Below are 6,000 nucleotides of genomic sequence, written 5' to 3'. Positions count from 1 at the left end.
CCAAGGTTCAAATAAAATCCTTGTTAATTTCTGGAAGATCAGGTAGGACTTTTTCTGATGATCGAAGATACAGGGATAGTTATTGTAATATACAATTTTTGCTGTTTTTTAGCTTTAAATTGATCTAGAGGCTAAATTAGCGTACTTTTTTCCATTAAAATGTTTCCTTCAGAGGAGTCATAACTCCAATGTCTCACATCATAAAGTGGGGAATACACCATTTAGCCTACCCCTTGAAAAAGTTCTGACTTTTAATGAAATTAGAGAAAAATTGTTTTTTATAAAGGTTAAACTTCCATGAGTAAGCCTAGGTCTACAGTGCACATTTGATTAGGCTAACCCTCTAGGCCAATATTGAGCAGTCCACATGTCTGACATATGAATAAAGTAGACATGCTACTTGATGCTCTTTCTGAATATGAGCTGAACATAATAATTGCTTTTGGTGCTAATTCAGTTTTAACCAGTAAATATTTCACCATTCATATAGGCTAAGGCCTATTGACTTACAAATAAAGTGAACATACCACATGATGCCTTTTTTATGCTGTTTACAGGTATAATAATTGGTAAAGTTCTTCAAAATCATATTATTGAGTTAGGACTAAAGTGAATACATCATTCGATGCCTTTTTTTATGCTGATTACGAATATAATAAGCATTTCTATGGGAAATGAATATCAGCCCCCCCCCCTATATAGGCCAATTCAGGGTTAGGTTAGGTATGGCCTATATAGGGGGGCTGAAATTCATTTCTGATAGAAATGCTTATTATATTTGTAATCAGCAAAAAAAAAGGCATCAAATGTTGTATTCACTTTATTCCTAACTCAATAATATGATTTTGTAGAACTTTACCTAATAATAATTTGGTAAAATTCTGCTTTGGCTATCTTGGAAAGGGGTTAGGTTAGGAAAATAAAGCGCTAGGAAAAGTACTAAATTATGAAAGAGCATAAAAAAGTGTCAAATGATGTTTTCATTTTCATTGTAGCTAAATTATATGGCCTTCTGCAAATTTACCATGAACTATACCCCCATCACCCCCCCCCTCCCCGCACTGGGGAATTAAACTCAACTTTGCATGTGGAGATGTTCCCTAAGTGGGTAAATATCTACCAAATCATATTATTGAGTTAGGAATAAAGTGAATACACCATTCAATGCCTTTTTTCATGCTGATTACAAATATAATAAGCATTTCTATTGGAAATGAATTTCAGCCCCCCCCCCCCTATATATGCCAATTCAGGGGTAGGTTGGGTTAGGATAGGTATATATAGACGGGAGGGGACTGAAATTCATTTCTGATAGAGATGCTTATTATATTTGTAATCAGCATAAAAAAAAGGCATTGAATGGTGTATTCACTTTATTCCTAACTCAATAATATGATTTGGTAGAAATTTACCCCTAAGTGACTAAGGGGGTATCTAAGTGACTAAGGGGGTATCTAAAAATAATACTGCTGTGGTTAAGGTAGAAAATGTGGTTAGTAGTTGGTTTGGAATTAAATCAGGAGTTATATGGGATTGTGTTCTATTCCCATTTGTAAGGTTGTCTCTGATGGACTTTGTCTTAAGGTGAACAGGAAAGGCAATGGGAGAACATGTAATCAAATTGGGAAGTAAAATTTTCCTGGACTTGTATATGCTGATGATTTGAGCATCCTAGATGAAAATGTGAGCAAAATGAATGAACTTTTAGAGGTTTGCAAGTTCAGGGTGTTAGAATAGGTTTGAAAATTAATATTAAGAAGACTAAGTTGCTAAGGCTAGGAATAAGTGAAAATGAAATGGTTCACTTACCTTGGTGTTATTATTATTATTAAGACTACCAAGGAACTAACCAGAGAGGACTATGTGCATAACACTAGTATTACCACTACTACTCAGGTTAAGGTCATAGGGGTGAAACTTTCAGAGAATTTTGAGTGGGGTGCTATACCAAATCAAAATTCTATGTGCATGCAGTTTGTGAATAAGATATTTATCCTATCACAAGCCCCAAAAGGACTGAATTTGTATTTCAGAGTCATAAGAAACAATATAAGCAAAAAAAAAAAATCATAAAAAGCACAACAACTAAAAACCAGCAAACAATGCCACAACAACAATAGCAGAATGACAAACCATTCTTTAGTCAAAATAGAAAACTAAAAAAAGAATGAAAATAAAATATACATTAAAAAGGGTTTAAAAAGCACATATAAAAAGGGGGAGGGAACAAGACAAACAAAAAAACATAAAACTTGGGTATCACCAGTGCTAAATAATAATAAAAAAAAAATCTAGCTGTTTATTTTTCCACTAAGGAAGGGGACAAAGATTCTTTAATATCTGGAGGTAAAACAGACAAATGGGGGATCAGATTAAAGCAGGTTCAGATATAGTCTGTGGCAGACAGCATCCGGGTGGGGAGTCTCTTTTGGGGAAAACATTTTCTTGGCAAGGGTTTGTTATTGCATTTTATTTTCTTTTACAAAATGGAGGCACACCATGCCTCTCTTGTGCTCAAGTGTCTCCAACCTGGCCTTTTTTAAAAGGAGCACAAGATGTAGGTAGACAAAGGAAGTATAAATCCTTAAAGAATGGGAGGGAAGGATGCTAAACTTATTTGAGAGCTTAGCTCTCAAATAAGGAAGGAAATGGATGCATTAGCTCTATGGACAATATCTTTAACATGGATATCCCACATTAAATTAGAAGAAATTTTTAACCTCAAGTAATTTAAAGGATGACAGCTTTGAAGAAAAGGGATTAAGACAGTGATGAGGTTTTAAGAAAACATGTTGGCATTATCATAGATTTAGAGGAGTTTGCTCTCATGTCTAAGGCTGTTGTATTGTCTGCATATGGTTGCATATTAAGTTTCTGTAGCAGGTTTCAACAACCATTAGGTCATTTGCAAATTTCCACATCTCAAGAAATTCCTTAGCAGTGCTATTTATCATAACTGAAAACAGGAGGGGACCTAGGAGAGTACCTTGGTATACTCCATTGACGATGGGCAGGGGACTGGAATTATGATTCTGATTTTTGACTACCTTTGATATTTGATAAGAAGGAGGCAACCAATTTAACCTGGAAAGAATCAGTATGGAATTCAGTCACAAGTTTCTCAAGTAATTGTAGTTAAGTATCCTTGCTTTCAGCAAGGATGGAATTGTCTCAAAGGAATTTGACAGAGGGAGTACACTATATGTTAGATGAAATATCCAGGGAGGAATTTTATGTGAAGGAATGGGGATATATTTCATGGAAGGTGAGACAGCTTTACCAGTATTATATGAAAAACAATCAGAAATTAAATTAATAAAACAAAAATTTTTAACTGAAAGTAAAGAGCAACTTTACTTGGGGCATGTTATCTGTATGATGGAGGATAGACTTCCTAAAACTGTACTGGAATGGCAGCTGCAGGGATTGTGTAGAAGAGGATGGCTGAAAAATACACTTCATTACACCTACCAGCAGGACCTCAAACACATCAATAGGACAGTCCAGCCCCATTGGGAAGATATATGGGCAGCAGCACATATTAGGGAGGATTGGCAGGTCTTCCTGGATGCCCTGCCTGCCTCTGGTGGCACAGGAGGAATTAAGGTCTAAGGTAAAGAGCAACATTAAAACTCAAACTAAACAGAAGTTATTCTGTATATGAAGGGTTTCCCCCTCTTCAATGCAGCTATAGCATAAAGAGCAAGGTATTGGAAAGAGGGCAACCCTTCATATACAGAAAAATTTTTGCTCCTGATAATTCCACTATTTATGCTAATTAAATAAAAAAAAAGGTTTTTTTTAAACAGAAAGTAAGGAGCAACATTAAAACATAAAATGAACAGAAATTATTCTGTATATGAAGGGGGTTGCCTCCTCCTGAAAACTTTGCTCTTTACACTAAAGTTTTTTATTACTTTTAAATAAGTGTCTTATTGTTCTAACTAAGTGGCCCTTGTGTTTCAGCAGTCATTATTAAAGAATTGGGACAAAATTCAAACTTTAGCATAAAGAGCAAGGCATTGACTTGGGGGAAAGTAAGGAGCAACATTAAAGATTAAAACAAACAGAAATTGTTCTATATGTGAAAGGGGCTGTCTGCTCCTCAACACCTTGCTCTTTATGCTAAAGTTTCTATTGTTTTAAAAAGTAGAGTTGCAACAAAGAGTCAAACTTTAGCATAAAGAGCAAGGCATTGAGGAGGGGACAGCCCCTTTCATATATGGAATAATTTCTTTTTGTTTTTAAGTTTTAATGTTGCTCCTTACTTTCAGTTTAAAAAAATTATTTTTTTTGTTTAATAAAATCAAGCAGCCACAGATAAGTAAGACAAATAAAAGAAAGAATTCTTGAATAATCTTCCTGTATTTTAAAATACAGGTAGAATATAAGCTTTTGACTATTATATGATATATGTATTACTATTATAAGCTTATGTATAAGGTTTATTTTTATATTTTTATTCAATTTTTTGTTTGCGTTTTGGGGGGCTAGGGGTTGAGTTATCATAGCAGTATAATAAAAGCAGTGCCCCCTGAGGAAGTTATAGCATAGTAAATGACACAGCATTTGCACTATATTTTCATTAATGGATAATTCTTCTGGGCTTGATTTGCTGTGGTGGATGTTTTCAGGCTGGAAAACCTTCCTAGCTAATTTATCTACTATGGGTCATTCCCCTGTAGTTGCATCATGTTTGTCAGAATGAATATGTTATGAGTTACAGATAATAGGCTTGAGATTGTCTATGGAGGATTTCAACTCTTGTTGATGGAAGAGCATCACCAAGTACTGAAAACCGTTTTGTGGCAAAGATAGACCCAGGATTGCACAAAGCCTCCATTCAAGCTGGATGTCTTAGGGACTACATGCTATCTGTTTCTAATTTGACTTAAATGCTTCTGTGTAGACTTTAGAAGGTATGTTGGTTCCTATCCTGCACTGGTTCTGATACCATTGCATTCCATGAGGCCAAAATAATTTCAATGATTTAAAGAATATGAAAACTGCAACTTGGAATGTTACAACATTAAAAATAATTATCATAGCAACATTTTGATTGGCGAATTAAGATCCTTTGAACTGGACTTATTAGGAGTATCAGAACCTTATATCCCAGGGAGTAGGAAACATGAAATTAGGTGGTGTAGATTTTATTTACTCAGGCAGGAACAATGGCATACATAGACAGGGAGTAGGGCTCATGAATAAAGAAGCTGCTAAGCCCTTTTTAGGTTGGTAAGGTATTGATAATAGAATGCTAATTGTTCATTTTATTTACAACTGAAAAGTGCAGGGTACACTTCATAGTAGTGTGTGCCCCTGTGGCACCAACTGATGGAGATAGTAGTGACTCAGATGAATTTCACTTACAGTTACAGGAGCAAATAGACAGGGTCCCAGGTAGAAATATGATTTTTTTTTTATTAGATTTTAATGCCCAGGTTGGTATAAATAGTGATAGATGGTATCCTAACCTTGGTAAATTTGATGTTGGGAAAGAAAACAGTTATGGCTACGCACTGCTGCAAGTTAGTAGATATAACAATCTAGTTATAACCAATACAGTATATGGTCATAAAATGACCTATTATTTAACATGGTATTCATATGTTGTTAAGATGCTAATTTTATTGATTATTTTATTGTAAATGAAAGACTAACAGGATCAATACAAGATACTAGGGTATATACAAGTGCTGTTGCTAATAATAAAAGTAAAGGATGCCATCTAGTAGTCTGTAGGGTCAATTTAAAGCTGAAATTTTAGAAGGGTAACTACTTTCTGGGAAGATATGATGTTGGTAGACTCCAGTATGAGAATTTGTGAGAAACTTTTCAGAGAAAGTTGAATACTAAATTGGAGGGTATAATATTGGACAATGTTGAATATGAATGTAAAAATTTTAGAAGAATAATTTGTGAAGTTGTTAATAGTGTCTTAGGGAAGAAAGTTAGAAAAGTTGATAGGTTTTTTTGGGAAAATGCTTTATGTTTAAT

The 6,000-nt window shown here is 34.5% G+C and overlaps 1 protein-coding gene across 1 annotated transcript in view; it reads left to right on the top strand.

Annotated features, from left to right (window-relative positions):
- Nucleotides 1-6,000, top strand: part of Bre1 (E3 ubiquitin-protein ligase Bre1) — a 96,983-nt gene continuing 90,983 nt past the window's right edge. Inside the window, exon 1 of the mRNA XM_089086528.1 lies at nt 1-42. The gene's annotated coding sequence lies outside the window, so the exon portion shown is untranslated. The remainder of the gene's footprint in view (nt 43-6,000) is intronic.

This window comes from Artemia sp. Qi Xiang Cuo, chromosome 3 (assembly GCF_049724085.1).
Source record: "Artemia sp. Qi Xiang Cuo chromosome 3, ASM4972408v1, whole genome shotgun sequence".
Taxonomy (NCBI): domain Eukaryota; kingdom Metazoa; phylum Arthropoda; class Branchiopoda; order Anostraca; family Artemiidae; genus Artemia; species Artemia sp. Qi Xiang Cuo.
Note: the sequence above shows the minus strand (reverse complement) of the source record. Positions and strands in the feature narration are given on the sequence as shown.